Source organism: Gambusia affinis, linkage group LG22 (assembly GCF_019740435.1).
Source record: "Gambusia affinis linkage group LG22, SWU_Gaff_1.0, whole genome shotgun sequence".
Taxonomy (NCBI): domain Eukaryota; kingdom Metazoa; phylum Chordata; class Actinopteri; order Cyprinodontiformes; family Poeciliidae; genus Gambusia; species Gambusia affinis.
Window position 1 is genome coordinate 11,249,354 of NC_057889.1, and position 17,352 is coordinate 11,266,705.

Below are 17,352 nucleotides of genomic sequence, written 5' to 3' on the forward strand. Positions count from 1 at the left end.
CTTTTGCTACAAAATTTCTATTACTAGTTTTAAATGTTTTTTCTTACCAACATCTTCTTGTTACTTCACAATTTGATATAATTCCTAATTGCAATAAAATTGTAAAACCCAAGATAATTACAAATTTCCAACAAGAAAATAGAAAATTTACAGCTTATCTCTGCATTTAGTTAATAAATTAAGAAGCTGTGAGGTTTGTCGAACTTTAACAACTGTTAAGCAGGTATTAAATGCATTCTAACGTAATATACTAATCTTGTGTTTTCAGTAGCCCTTATAGCAAAATCATAATAAATAACAGAAACTGGGCTGTTACATAAAATTAAGAAAAGTTGTGTTATTACTTTATTGTCAGTGACTTGAAATGATTATGATTTAAAAGTAAAGCTAAGTTACATCAACGTTGTCTATATGCATAACTGCAATGGATTATAAATAAATCACATCTATCATATTTTGCAAGCTTATGTAAAAAGGAGAGAAGTAAGTTCCCCTCACAAAGATAAAATACAGGTTTTTTTATTGTTTGTCTTTAGCTCTAAATATATAACAAATGATTTTGTCAGAGAACGTAAACATTATGACATATGTAGAGCCACTCTAGTCACATTGTGGAAGTTATTGAAAAAACATTTAAAGAAGTGAACGTATGTGTTTAATTTCTCAGAGCATCTTTCTTGCTGGGATTCATGCCAGGTGTTCCATAGTCATAATTTAGGATTATTTTGCAGTGCTTAAACTCTGAAACACAATTAAAAATCAATTCTAAGTCAAAATACATTTTTTGATAATTAATGCCTCCAAGATGTGTTGAGAAAAAAAAAATTGATCACACGCAACAGTTGGCGTTTTCTCAAACCTAAAATCTGTCAATTAAGCACAGTGTTGGGGGCTTGTGATTGTTTTAATTTGTATATTGGAATGCAAAAGTATTCTAGCACAGCTGTTTCTTTCTTTAAAGGGGCAGCATTGTATATTTTCAAGTAACTATCCATCCATCCATCCATTTTCCGTTCACCCTTGTCCCTAATGGGGTCGGGAGGGTTGCTGGTGCCTCTCCAGCTACGTTCTGGACGAGAGGCGGGGTTCACCCTGAACAGGTCGCCAGTCTGTCGCAGTTTGAGTAACTATGTTACTTCATATTACATAGGACAAAATAAATTTGACGTAATTTGATGCCTTCAAATTAGGCCTCTGTCTCTTTAAGAAGCACATACTCTGACACTTTGCTTTCAGTATGTTGTCACAACCACATCCATGGAGTTGAACTGAGAAGCAGTTTGAATGAAAAACTCAGCAGACTTGTAGTTCCACCAGGTGTTTCCTAATTGCTGCTGCCACTAGTCCTGAGAAGCTTAGAAGGGAAGCTGCAGAGTGTTGTGCTCTGTGGAAAAGAAATCTGGGTGGACACTGCAGCTCCTTGGAGCAGCTATGTAGAAATGGGGAGCTCTTTGTGAGGCCAAGTGCTTTAGAAAACCCAAACGGTTGCCACAGGAGATTCAAGGATTTCTCAAACATACATGAAAGAATCAAAGCAGCACTCCAGGTACGTTTTAGAAGAAGGAATAACATTATAACTTAAGCTCAAAAAGTTGGTTTTACATAGTGCATCCCTTTAGCTTTTCATTTTCTTTTCTGTGTTGCAGTTCTGTTAGTGATGTGGATTTATTATCAAGTTTATGACCCTGCTAAGATTTTATTTGTTACCAAATATATTGATGTTTGTCCTCTGCCATGGTAATTTTTTTATTTTAGTAATTATATATTTACAACCCAATCTTTCGCACCCAAACAACTAAATTTCTCATTTTTATTTGCACTTTTTTATTATTATTTTGCGGCCTCTTCCCAAAAATGTGCCACTGTGTGCTGGTTTGCCACATCAAAGGCACACAAAATATACGGAAGATGAAAAATCTGAAAAAGTTAAACTTGTACCTCTTTTACATCTTATTGCACTCATACCCCTTCAACTTTTATTTACAATATTTGTTTTTTGTTTTTTTTTAAATTTATTTTAGCAAAAGTCCATCAGATAGAAGAGACAAACATTGGCAATAAACAGGACGTTTATGACAATATTTACGTTTGTCAGAGTTTTTTGAATCCCGAACAGTATAAATGTTGCTCAATGGACAACATGGTGGAAGTTTTCCTCTTTTACATCATTCAGCTTGTAACATACCCCCCAAATTCAGGACTCTGGGCTGGTGAAGCCAACAACAAAACACATGCTAATGCATGACCTGGCTCTCCAGTCTCACCTCCTGCGATAGAGCACTATAGCTCTCAAGTAGAGCCAACCTGGTCCTTAATATATCAATGGGAGGCCCTCTTTTCCCAACATTCAGACTCCTAATCATTCTTCCATCCTCCAGACAGAGAGACAGTTCTTTCCTCTCCGTCTGTGCCACCCCTCCCACACACACATACTGGCCTCTGCCCCAGTGAGACCAGTCCTCATCTCCTCTGCACTGAAGGGCCCTTCAGACGTCTGCTGAGAAAGGGCAGAGGGGTGGGAAAGAAGACGGTGAAGGACACAAGAGCTAGAGGACCAAAACACAGAGATATGTGAACGGAGACAGACAGAAGGAGGTAGAGGAGATGCATATTGGATTGGGCCCCCAGAGGGTTATGGCTATAGTTCATGTTGCGTATTAATGTGTGAAGCGCTGGTATTCTCTGTCATGCTAATCCTGCAGCATTTCTTTGTTGTTTTGGCCGGTGTCTCCTCTCTTCCTTTGCTTTCTTCCCTTTATGGGCTTCCCTTCTGGACTGGATGATCAGAGGGAGTAATGGGGGGTAAACAGCTCTGTTGTCTAAAAGGATTACATTTGAATAACTAATACATTGTTAACATTAGCACGCATTAATTATTCAGCCCTGCAAAAGGTGCAAGCCACTCTCTAAACGGGCCTCTGTTGTGTTTTCAATACAGAAGGAATGCTTCCAGGAAGCCGGACACATGAAAGAGAAGAGACAATTAAAGCCTGCCATCATCAGCTTGGCGACCCCAAAGCCTAACTTTGCTTTGCCTGTCCAATAGTAGATGTTTTCTCTTCAGCAGACAAAAACAGTAAGTCTGCACTCTGTTTTCAGCTTCCTCCTGATTACTTTATCCATTTGAAATCTTGGACAGGAGGAGTAATTGTGAGAGTGGGTCGAGCCAGAATTTCCTGGAGGTAGCGTATCTCCTAAGTCTCAGTTGGTGGGGAGGGAGGTACAGAAGAGGAGGCTGTGTGGTGCGGTGGTGGAGAGGGGGGGGATCTCCTCCTGTGTGTTTATCCACAGTAATCAGGTGTCTGTGGAGCAGGAGTGGAGGCTTGGCAGTGGGGAGGCACTGCCACATTAGACAGGAATGAATAGCAATGCGCCAAGCCTGGCACTGCCACACTTGAGACAACATCCTTTTTGATTTGGTCAAAACTTTCAGCAGGGAGGGGAGAGAGATGTTTCGGTTTTGTTGTGTTGTGTATTTTTATAATTTTTTCCACTCCATTTTTGTTTCTCTGCATGAACTTTTCCGAGGTGGGGAGGGGGGTGACAAAAGACGCCGCTCTTGGTTGACAAAGAGGAGAATAGATGGTATGCGAACGACAAGCCACCATCTGCTCTGGAGGACAACCAAAATCTTGACACACTTCAGCAATCCCACAATCCCTTGCTCCAGGAGCGTTCCAGGCGGCCCATTCATACTCTCCCAGAGTCTGTGTGATTTCCCCCTTTTTCTCTCCTCCTCAATTAAGTCATTAATTCCTTTCTTCGCCTCCCTCTTAATGACCGCAGAGGCACAAACAAGCCCTGGTTGCTTCCTATTGAGGCCCTGTGATTGGGCATAATTGCTGAGAGGGTCTAAGTATGAAGAAGCGGGAACAAGAGAGGGGGGTAGGCATTGTTATTTTGGCAGCGCTGACAGAGAACAGCTCAGAAGAAGATATGTATTAGGAAGGACCCTTCCTCTCTTGACCTGCACCACATTAGTGTCATTGAACGCTGCAGATACTCAGTGGAGGGACAATGAAAATAAAGTGATCAAGACCAGACCCCGAGTATGCTATATAAAAGAAAACGCAAGAATTTAGCTGCGTGGAACACAAGGGACTGCATAAATTTCCATGTTAAACAGCAGGTCTTTGTCTACCTCCTAATTAATATCGCACATCATGTCTTCATCATGCAAGTTTCTAGACTGCCATGTGATGAATTCATCAGGGAGGAAGATGATTTTATTAGCAGTGAATGGCTCTAAAATGTATTCAAACCAAATCAGTGCAATATTTATTAATAGATTTATTATTAACGCTGTGAAAGAGGAATGTTTTCTCATTTTATTTGATGCATGGTGATGTAATCATGCACATAATTGATGGGACACAGTGTATCTTTCTGTGATCCAACAACAGTGCCTTCCAAAACCCTTGTAACTTTTACACACTTTGTCACGCAACAACAAACCTCTAGGTATTTTATGGGGATTTATGTGATAGGCCAACAGCAAACTACATATGGCTTTAATTCTTTTTACAAAAAATAAATACATATTTGGAAGGGATTTATATTGACCCCATTAAATAAATACCTACCACTTTCACTACAATGCTTTGGAGGCATTTTATTGGTAGCTTTGCATATATTTCCCCCTTATTCTCAGCAAATTGATCAGGACCCCTGAACATGACCTTTTATGTATTGTTTTAGTTTCTCAAAATAATCTACTGCAGGTTTGGCCTGTGTCTGGGCCATTGTAACACATCAAAATGTTTGTGTTCCTGCTGGAAGATGAACCTACATCCTGCGCTCAAGTCTTTTGTAGCCTCTTACACATTTTCCTCCAGGACTGCCCAGCATTTATCTCCATCCATCTTCCCATCAAGTTTGACCAGCTTCCCTGTCCCTGGAGTCTCAGAACTGTAAAGATGTGTTAAGGATTATGTGCAATGTTAATGTTCCAACACTAGCTTGCATGTAGGCCACAAAGTTTATTAAAGTGAACATTGTCCTAGTTTTTAATGTGTCCCCTACATGGCTTGTGACAAACTTTAAAAGTGACTTCTTATGGCTTTATTTCAATAACATTCTTCTCGCCATTTTTCCACAAAGAGCGGATCTGTGACATGCAGAACAAATAGTCAATAGTTTGAGTGTTACTAATACATAGACATCTTGGCTGTTTCTCTGATGAATGTCTTTGTAGGTTTGCAGATGTGTTACTCTCTTTATCTTCTCAGATTATGGATCTTCTCTGAAGTCTTCACAAAACAGTTGTATTCCTACTCAGATTACATAGATTATTTATTCATTATTGCGTGTTTATAATTCCATTCAATAATTTTGTATAGTGTTGAAAAGTTAATTTATTTCACTAACTCAATTCACTAAGTGAAAAACATTTTAATTTGTTTGTGGCTCAAGCAGGGAAGCTTATCCTTGCTGCAGTCCTGGACTCAAACCTGGTTCAGTTAGAGGATGATTTGGGATTGGTTGTGGCTGGTGCTGGCATGCTGCATCCAGCTTTGTAATGGTCTCTAGCTTGCGATGTCCACCAAGGATGCCCTCCAAAGGCAAGGGAGTCCAACATTCCTCCCCAAAATCAGCCGTCTTGTTTGGCTGATTGTGCATTATGTGGCCATCTGCAAAATACTGGTTGTGTGTGTGAGTCTGTTGGGGTGGGGCTAAAAGAGCTGAGAGATGTACAGGGAATTAGATGGTCTTTAATAACACATTTCAAGGGGACGGATAAATGCATTTTTGAAATATTCACAGATTGCTCCATTTTTAGATTTGGAGGCGTGGAAACAGAAAGAAAGAGAAACAGAGAGGGAACAGATAGAGTAAATCTCCAGATTAGAGATTAGCCATAGTAGCAGATTTAAAGGGGTTGTCTGGGTCTCTGCCAGCCTGCTAAGGCATCTATCTGGCTGCTGCTGGTCAGCCCTGCCATCACCCTTCTAAGTAGATCACTCAGCCCTTTACTGGCGATGCCATGTTAGCCCTGTTGCCATTGATAGTCACCTTTTTCTGTCTCTTCCTCCTGCAAAAGCATGCAATGATCCAAACTTCCGGGAGAATATGTTTTAGGTATTTTACAGTGCTCTAAATCACTGACAACCCAGTTTTCAAATTTTAGAAGGATTGGAAAGGCTGAAAATCCTCATGATGGAGGTATTTTTTCATGAGTACTGCAGAGAATAGATGTTTACGTGATGAAATGTGTGATGTTACTCTTGGCCTAATGATTATCCTTGATGTTTTATGGCCCTATAAGCAGTTCTTATTGGGAACTAATTCCTGTTTTAACATCGGTGTAAGTAATCTGCTCTAATCGGAAAATTCCCCAAAACACACTCACTCACTCACATGTATACACCCATAGTAAAATGGAGTGAATCATATTACTACTACACACACTTCATGGTGTAAATCTCATTGAGGCTAAGCTGCAGGGGTTGGGCAGCAGGGGTGCTGTTAGAGGGAAGAGGTTAAATATTATCGGTGGAAACTATTACCGCCTCAGACATTTAACCCCTCTATGTGTTTGTAATCGGGTTTGGGAGATGTTTAAACAGACAATTTGAGCATCTGTTAACTTTGCAAATCTCAAGAGCATATGAGTTTGTTATTACCAAGTGGGCACATTTTCTAGAATGCAAATCCCATAATGTCAGTGCCTTTAAAAATCCCATCCCATCCCATCCATTGAAAAAGTATTCATACCTCTTGAATTTTTCCATATTCTGTCAGATTATAGCTGCACACTCCAATGGAATTTATTTGGATAAAATAAAATCCATTGCATTGAATCTTTACTTGGATTCAGCAAAATTCAAGTCAAAGAAAAATAATTGCATTCAACATTTTTTATAAATAAAAACCTAATAAGTATGACATGCATTTGTATTTTGCCTCCATTAATCTGATGCACTTGCGTAAATTCCCAAGAAACCAATTCAAATATTTTTGATAATATTAGTTAACTAACGGCATCATGAGAACAAAGAACACAAAGTTGTTCAATCCATCATCAGCGCACATCATCCTGAACATGTGACCCCCACAGTGAAACATGGCAGTGGTAATGCCATGGTGTACAAATTATCTTCTTTTCCAGGGACAGGGAAGCTGGTCAGAGTTGATGAAGAGGGACTGTTGTAGAGCAAAACATACCCATGTGCCATCTTTAAATGTGTGAAGCTTGTATCGGAAAGGATTGCTGGAGCAATCGCAGGTGAAATGGTTCCATGAAGCTTAATACCAATACATGCCACACTATTGAGATCTCCATTTGAAAAAATAAATAAATAAATAAACAGTTGTTTATAAGTTTTTCTTCTGTTATAGACAAATGTAATTTTTTTTGGTATCAAAAATACCCAAAGTGTTTATATATCTGATACAAGACAGAATCAGAAAACTTAAAAGTTTCTTGCTGAGATTCACAAAATTAACAGACGCCTAATTTTTCAGTTTAAAGAGAACAAAAACTTATAAATAATAACTCCAACTACAAATGTGAAGCTTAAACCTATGTAGGGAAATTTAATTATATAGTCCTGAAATTCTCTGGAATCAGTCGCAGTTGTGACAGAGTCGACAGAGCCTTGAACAAAAACTGAGCAGCCATATCTTGCCCTACATTATTCTTCGCTAAGCTGCTTACAACCCAGTTGTGGCCTGATACGGAGATGAAATCTTGGAGAGGCGTGTCCCTGGACTCAGGAAGCGGTGGCCACTGATTTGAGAACAGAGCTCTTGGACGGAAGATGTGCTCTGGGGATATCACACACACCCCAAAAGATGGTGGGACACAATGAGAAATCACAGCTCTTTCACTTTCCGTCCATCTGCCCGCCACGGAGCGTGCTCGCTGTGTGCCACTTGGCTTAATTCTGTCCCATCAGCCACCACAAAAGCCCTCCGATCCAATCACAGGGATCAGACCTGGGCCAAGACCACGAGATGGGGAGCCAAGGAACAGACCAGAATCAACAACCCATTCTCTCAAGATCACACACACATACACACGCACACACACACGCAAGCACACTGAAAATATGGAGGGATGAAGAGATGCTGAGAAGAATACAGAGGAGAGGACGGAATCAGAGGTGTGGACAGACAAGAGTAGTTAAACCTTTTTCTTCAATTGCTCCAACTTTCTTCTGAGACGAAAAATAAAGATGTCAAGCACAAAAAAAGTTAGACCTTTGTGGTACTTTTTTTTAAACCTGGACAACTACAGATGGGAAAATGGTTCTCTCAAACACCACACATTCCATCTGTCTCCGATCATCTCTCTGCTTACCGCCTCTCTCTAGCTAACTGCTAATCGTGTAAAAGCAGGTCATAAGTAGCAGTGCATTAGAATAATGGAAATAGATGGCAGAGACCTACAGATGGCAACACAAGCCATCTTCCCCATTTGCATGGTTGTGTGCTCTGGGACAATTATGTCATTATCACAGACCTCTGCAAGTGTGTGTGGGTGAACATGTGTGTGTGTGTGCTGGGTGACAGGTTGGAAAATGAAGACACTTAGTGCCAAAGAAATCTGAACTCTCTTTGTGTTAGCTTTTAAAATTCCTCAACATTGTGTTCATGGTTTAATCCACCAGCTTCCATTGGTTTTGTTCCTCAAAACTGTAAAATGTTCTAACCAGGGGTGTCTATATAGAGGGTTTCTAGGATACTTTTGTTTAAACAACTGGAGGACATGAAGTGACTGAGAGGAGTTTCCAGAATTGAAAGAACAATAAAATAAAACTTAAAGGCCTTTCAAAGACTCTGTCTTGAGGATGGTAAGAGGGTGTCATTAGTTTTAATTGAACGAGTTAAAAGGTCAATCTGTGAGGTAGAAGTCATTATTTAAATATATAGATTTTTAAATTACGACTTCTAGAAAGCCAGATTACAGTTTGCAGATGCACCCAGGAAGAAATTCTGCAGATTTTGTCTTGTGGTCAAAATGTTACCAATGGGCTATGAAGACAGCTGTTACATTTGGAGGAAGATGGGAAGTTATAAGCTAGAGAAAACTATCAACTGTGAAACAAGGTAGCGGTTGCATGATGATGGAAGGGTGACCTACTACAGGAGGACGATGCTCTCACTAGATGGTATTGTGAGGAATTGATATATGGAAATAGGGACGTAAGATAAAGCAGAATGCAGTAATCTCATATGGGAAAAATGAGTGGGCAGAGCTGAAAAGGTGAGTGTGAGCAAGTTGGTCTACAAAGTTTGTACCAGTTTTGTTAAGAGGAATGGTTCAAAATTTCAGAAAATAATTTTCAGAAACATGTGAAAGGATATTTGAGTCAAGATATTATTCTTACAACCAGAATGATTTCCAAACAGCAATTTTTTTTCTTGAAAGTAGCAATATTACATATTAATGTAATTGTCTTCCTGTAAATATTTTTGCTTTCACAACTGTGCTTTCTTCCTAGTTAAAAGTGTTTAAGGACCTGAAATATCTATGCACCATAGATACTTCTATGGTGCATAGAAATATGCACCACAAATTTGGAACAAACTTCCAGAAAACTGTAAAACAGCTGAAACACTGACTTCCTTTAAATCTCGACTAAAAACCCACCTGTTTAGGATTGTATTTGAAATGTAATCAATTACATATTTATTGATGGAACTTTACTTAATGCCGTGTTTTGATTGTTGATTCTATGTTGCATTGTGTTTCTGTGTTTGATTTGATGTAAAACACTTTGAAATGCCTTGCTGCTGAAATGTGCTATACAAATAAAATTTGATTGTTTGATTGAAATATGCATCAGATTTTTTTATCTAAAAATCAGGTGCATATGCACCCAGGAAGAAATACAAGGGTACTTAATAATGATTATGTCTGATTCTTAATACATAATTATATGCCAAAAACAAAAGCTTCAAATTAAAGGAATCTTAAATGGAGCCTCTGTGTGAAATGCAATGTTTAAATTAAACCTTGATGACAAAGTACATAGATATATTTCAGTAAAGGCTGTACTAAAAGACCAAATGAGCCAGAGGCCTTCTTTAACAAAGCACTGCTTCTATTTTAACATCATGAATTTCAGTCTCTTTAGACATAAATCCGCTGCCAGCCAGGAAAGTCCCCTTTCTTCACAAGTTAAACTAAAGTCAAACGCAAGGGAATTCCCATCTCAGTCTCCCCCCACCCATTACCTTGTGACTTTTCCTGGCTAAATCGGGATGCAGACAAGACCTTTCCTCATTTCCAGTCTGAAAAAATACCGGAAAGACAAAAGAAAATAGAAGCCAACATCATCCCTCCTTCCTCCTTTTCACCTTTCACCCATGAACTAAATGTAGGTTGTCAAACATGACAGGACCTCTTTAGATACTCTGAAGTAAAGAAAACAGTGCATAAAGGAGAAAGAGATGACCTCTGTTGCAAACAAGTGTCTCCCACCTCCGCTGTACATGGCCAACACATCCTGAACTCATCAAGATGGGGAAGAGGACACCACCTGTTCGCCGTGCACAGTCACCTCTTCAGGCAACTGCTCTGTAGTCTGTGTCCGCTGCCTCTCTGCTTTGATGTAATCTAACTTAAACACTTCAAACATTTACAAAATTCTTACCATTTTACAAGCAGACAACATCAAAGAGAAAAGAGCATTAATATTCTTTGAATGTTCTTTAGGCACTTGGTATGAAAGAATGATCATTTCTAACTAAAAATGGATAAGGGAACACTTTTATTAACAAGCCTGCTCATTTATTCTAAGAATCGCAAGTATATCTAGATCAATCACCCAGAATTGTAGAGATTGCCAAGGTGATCTGCTAGTTGAGCAAAGGCTCTCTATGCATAATTTCTTCAAACACTTCTATACACTATCTACTTATTGTCTATATGAGATAGATAGAGCACTTCCTCTACTCATTAAGACAAGTAAGAGGCCGTCTACTTGTGGTGTTTTTAATCTCTAATGACATATTTGTTTATGACAGTGTCTGCTCTGTCTCTGTTTTAATTCAATCACATTAAAATATTAAAAATATCCCTAAAATTCTAAATGCTTTATAAGCAGAGTAACACATAGATAAGAGAGCGACAAAATTCTCTCTCGATGTCCACAAAGAACTTAAATTGATAGGATGAACAATTCCTAATTTCATGCTTAAACCGATTCAGTAGTAGGAAGTATACAGATATTATATACTCACCAACAGACTTACACTGTTATATAAAACAACAATTCCTGAGTTGCTAAGTTTGCCATTGTCCCCTTCTCTTTTCAATATAGCCTTAGATTATCAGGTTACATTGAAAAACACCTGCATCAGGGAACACATCAACACAAAAGTACTCGTGTCATCTTTTTGCAAACAATCACTTGGTTTACCTGGCAGGGTAAGAATCTGTTTTCCTACTCTCAAAATGTAAAGAGGTCACAACCAACACTACCCGACTGAACTGAAGATTTCATCACTACTGTCATGCTTCTTTTTCAATCTAGACTTGGGGCCTTTGGGAAGTGGCATCAGAGATTACCTGAATACTAAGAGCATCAGAGTGACATCATCATGTGACCATCTATGCAGATGATCTTGCCTAGCCAAGCCAATAGTCTCTATTCCATGCTTTTCATAAAAATAGAAACTATTTCAAGAAGTCCTGTTCAAGAACAACACTTCCTGTACTCAAAGATGGGGAAGCAAAGGTCCCACATATGTTGCCCTTCATGACAAGAGATTTTATTTCTATATCCCCTCTTTCTCTGCTTTGGTCTAGACATTTCGCACGTATAGCTAGCAAAATTCTCTGTCTCAGATGCAGATCTCACCAAATGTAACAGAGCATCACCATCTCTCTTGATGCCCACAAAGCATTTGATATGATAAGAGTAGTCATTCTGACTGCCACAATAAATTAATTCAGTTTCTGTGACACTGTTATAAAATTAATTAGTATATCATGTACACGTGCAGTCCTCCATTTCCACAAATGGAAATAAATCTTGACCAGATTCAATAAATTGCGGAGCTTGACAAGGTGAGCCACTGTCGCCTCGTCGAATGATTTGCAGATGATTTGTTGGTTTGCTGAAATGTTTATCTTACTTTGAAAACCTAAATCATCTACTTAGGACAGGATAGCCAACACTTTCTGCACTCATAAAGCTGGAGAAGAGGAGGCCACCTGCTGGACATGTACCATCTTATTTTTACAGCAGATGTGTCCATTATGTCTGGGCCTTCTCTGTCTCTGCTTTGATTTGATCTCACTAAAATACCTATTGAAATCACCACCAACCAGATGCTTTTCTCTCCACTTTCAACACAGCCAGAAACATACAAAGTACATGTTTTTCATAGTGGCAGCTGGATCACGGCACTGTCTGGATTTGAAAAAATTTGTATTGACATGACAAATCTGAGCAGTTATGAACATGAACAACAAGAGGCCATTAAATCCATCAGCAGAGTCTTCAGGCTGTTTCAGCAGCATCAGAGATGTTGGACAACATGCATTTATCTCACTAGCAGCGGGCATTGTGGAGAAAAGGTGTGAGGTCTTTTTTTTCCCTGTGAAACCTCTTAGCGTCCCATAATCAGGAGTGATAATGTGTCTCATTCTATGCTAATGTGTGTGTTTTACAGCAATCAGGCGACAGGTGATGATAGCACACGTTTTGAGATGTTCTGCTGTGTGCGTGCGCCGCCGGTGTGTGTGCTAACGTGCAAGGGTGGACGCAAGGCACCATTAGTGACTTCCCAGGTCCTCTTCAGGAATACAATGGGTGGCGAAATTGCTTTAATGGAAAAAGGCTAATGCGAGACGCTCACACACATACACACACACTTGAACACACCGCCTTAGCAAAATCACTCAAGCCAGTGAGAGGTAGAAAAAGGGGGGGATATTATCACTTACACTTGAAAAAATAGAAATGGAAGAGAGAAAATAGACAGTGAGGAGAGAGTTGGTGCTGCTCTTCTTCCACTTACTTCATGCTTCCACCCACTAGAGTCAGTATTTTCCAAAACAGAGGCGTAGATTCTTCAGGATCCTTTTTTTCTGGCTTTTCTACCTCCTTCAATTGTACCAGTGTTATTTGGAAAGATGTGAAAATCTAGATGGGATGGACATAAGGTATATTTATATAAAGGTATGTGCATTGCCAAAGTGTTCATACCCCTTCAACTTTCTTCACATTTTGTTCTGTTAAATCATAAATTTCAAGACATTTATGGAGTTTTTAGTGGATTAACCATCAAAAGTAGCTCATAATTTGAATACGAACTTTAACAATACATTATTTGTAAATATGAATGCATTTGTATTAAGCTCCCTTTTACTCTGATACCCCTAATAAAGACCAGTGCAACCAACTGCCATTTATACAATGTAGTCCTAACATATTTTTTTGAAAACATTACCAGACAAAGCACAATGAAGACAAAGTCATATGGTAGAGTTGTTATGAATAAAGGTTTGCACACAGTGTCCTGTTCAGTCAGTCTTCATTAAAACACTTTAGCAGGTAGCACACAATTTTCACTGAAAATATTATGCTGTGAGAAGACGGGGTGGAAACTCACCTTTCAGCAGGCTTAAGACCTTACAGTCTGAGCTACAGAGGAGTGGTTTAGATCAAAGCATATTCAGATGTTAAAATGACCCAGTTAAAGAATAGACCTACATCCAATTTTGAATCTGTCAAAGTGAAAATTCATGTTCAGCAACTCTTTCAGACCAATCTGATCTATTTTGCAAAGAAGAATGTGCAAACCTGACATATCTAGATGTGCAAGGCTGATAGAGAGATGCTCCAAAATGCTTGCAGTTGGAACTGTAGGAAAGGGTAGTTCTTCAAAGTACTGACTCAGGGGAGCCAAATACCAAGGAACAGCACCCATTTTATTGTTTTACTTGTAAAACAGTTCTGAAAACCACTTATAGTTCTCCTTCCATTAATGCACTTAATGGAAGTGGAATGCAGCATTCTAATGCAACGTTGCAGCAAAATACATAGAATTTTATTGATAACATTACAAAAATGTGAAAAAGTGGAAATCAATAAACTCCTAGCCACTGTATATGTGTACTCAGTGAGCAAGAACCTTCTAAAAGCTGCTGGCAGTTGGGAGCCAGGACATCACAATTTCCACTTTGAGTACAATTGACTGAAGAAAATTGGATGCATTAGCATAGTATCAACAAACAGATCATGTTCTTTTTTTCTTTGAAAGACAGGTCTGCACGCACACACATGCCCCCTCACTGCTCTGTAAGACAAGGCACGTTCCTCCTGTGCTACTAATGGTCTCATTTGTGCCCTGCTCAAGGCTGGCAAGGCCTGCAGCATCTGTTTGACTGCAGGCCATGCCATAAGGTGCCAGGACTCCAAGGATCCTCCACACCCCCTCAAGAACACCGCTCTTTGCCCTGCTTAACCTCACTCTGCAGCCCCCTTCTACCCTCTTCCCACCTCACTGTCATATGTTGCTCTCTACTTTTACCTTAGACGCCTTGAAATCGTGACGTCCATTAAACTCTGCGGCCTCAGTTCTTCGTGTCCCAAAGCTGGTCTATATTCCTCTTTGCCCCTGTCACTCATCACTGATGTACTACCACTTCTTTCTAGCCTCAGGCAGATGAAGGCACCCCACCTGGTTCCTTCTTTGGTTAATCTCTTCTTCCCCCTTGTGCCTTCTCCCATCCAGGTTTCTCAAACCCCTCTGTTTCCCCCTTTTTTTCCCACCTAATGCCCCCAGTGTAAAAATCTGTGAGATGTCATCTTCCTCCCTTAATCTGCTGTCCCTTTTCTCACCCCAACCACCCTTGCCACCCCCTCTAAATATCCTCTATTGCTCTTTCCCCTCAGGGTGACTGAGATGTCATCTGCCTGGTACTTAAACTTTAACTGTGTGTGTGTCTGTGTGTGAATCCAGTAAGAGAATGTGCAACATTGCCAGGAAGACTTGCCCCTTGGAGGAACAGACAGATAAGCGTCCAAAGTATAGCTCCAAGCACAGCATTTGAGTTGCATTCCCAGCAATGTCTCCTCCTTAACAAGCATTGCCCCCCAGGCAATGCTCTCCTCTCAGTGTGCTTGGAGATGCCAAGCACACTGAGACGAGAAAGTGATCTGGTAGCATCCTTTGGTAAAGCACAAAAGTAAGTAGGAAGGGGTATGAAGGAGACATGATCATAGGAAGTTAGTGAGAGGAGGGTGATCTTATGACAGAGGCGGTCTGTGGTGAACAAGTGGTGTGAAGCCACAGAAGGTTGGGTGTAGTCAAGCGTGAGGAAATATTTGAGACAGCAAGGACCCACTGAGATGACCGCAGAGCTAATGCTATGTTAGTGAGCCGCTAACGGCATGCCTGAGCCGCGCCGCACTGCCTTTCCACACAAATCATTGGGGCCAAGAGCACAACAAAAGGAGACACCTCGGGCCTGCGGGGAGGTATTACTAGTGACACATCTTTTGGGCCCCGGTTGGGACTCCTTTACCATCTGAGCCTCTTCTAGCATGACTCACACACAGGCATGTGGGTTATATAAAGAGACCCTTAAATCCAATGTGGCGGGGAAGGTGAGGTAGAACATTGCTCAGAGCAGGGAAAATAACTGGCACTTCAAGTTGAGGTAGAAAGAGGCAACTTCATGCAGTAAGACACCCTGGGTAATATGACTTGAAGCACATTGAGAGATCTCCAAGGGTTGGCAGGCATTTAGTCCAGACTTAAACAGCTACCATTTCCTGTCTTTATGTCATTCTAAGAAGAAAGTGCCTTAAAAATACCCCAAGAATTTTTTTTAGATTCATTTGTACTGTATATAATACACCAACACAAAAACCAAAAGTGTGTGATTGTATGAATAAAAAGGGTCTCCCCTGGGACAAACCTTTGTAGCACCACTTTTTACTGTAAAGGTCTACTGTAAGTGTTTTTCAACCACTTTAATATAACAAATCTTTTGCCCCATCTTCTTTTCAAATTAGCCCCAGCTCTAGGTTAATTGAACTTTCTTTAAAGTCTCCAGTTCCTTTTACACCCACTTATAGGTTTTCTTCCAAAATTGCCTCCAATGTGCTCCATCCATGTTCCTATCATTTCTAACCTTGCAACAATGACTGCTCCAGCTACACCTCTAAAATAAATTCAGATTTGTTTTAGTAAACTCCTTGAAAGCCTTGTATCCTCCTACTATAAGAACATTATGTACTGCTATGTATCGATCTGTCAGAAAATCCATTGACAATAATGGTCATAGTGGGAGAAAATGGCTTAAAAGGCCGAGTACCTTTGCAACACATGCTGTACACAGAAATGCAAACCAAAGCAAAAACACACAATTATTTCAGAAAACTTTCGAATAATTTATTCCAAGGATTAGGATTAAAGGTGTATATTATCTTTTCTAGTTGGGCTGCCATGTTCCTTGTGTGATAAAAAAGCAGATTTATCATTATTATCTGTGACACTGTAGGATTGACAAACATCATCCGGGTCCTGAAATTTGTCTGAATTGTGGCCAAAGAGATGTATTTCCTTCTCCATATCAATGTATGTGTTATATTATGTTTAATTGGATCAATTTTGAGGTTTATTTAATTAATCATCTGAAACAATTAGGTTTGTGTATCCACCACTTGTGAAAACAAAATTACTATTTAGAAAAACCGCAGTAAATCGTACCTAGCAATACTATTATTCTCAATCTAACAGATTTGTCATGCAGTTGCATGACAACGGAAAAAGTTTTATTCAGGGTTATTTCACAAACTATAGAGACTAGTTTGCTATTGCCTTATAAAAGAAACAACTTTCAAGTGGCCTATCAGTGAACCTGCCGTGTTGTCTTCAGGCAAAGATCAGATCACATTCAGCCTCCATACAGCTAACGAAGGACCACTGCAGGAGGAGGGACAAACTGGGTGATCTGTTCCAAAGATGATCAATTTATAGTTAATCTGTGGCTGAAACAGCAATGAGAAATGGATTGTAAGCTGACAGATGAAGTATTTAGCATGGTAACCTTATTACAAGAGGAGTGCTTTACATGTTCCATCCAATAAAAGGAGCTAAGTCAAGAGACAGAGCTGCTTTGTGCCATCTGATCAGATTAAAACGTGACACAGCCTTAAGGCAGAAGAGCAGTGAACCCACGTTAACACGTAGAATAACAGCAGTTAATTAAAGTCAGACCAGGAGGAGATTTAGTTAGACCTTTATTTTTACCTCCAGAGACCTTACCTATCATTAACTGGGAATAGTTTTTAAACATATTTGAAAGCTCTCTAGAGTTGTAGGGCCAAATCCACTCGGTTACTGTTGTTGCACCAGAGCGAACATTTGGATATTTTCTTAGAT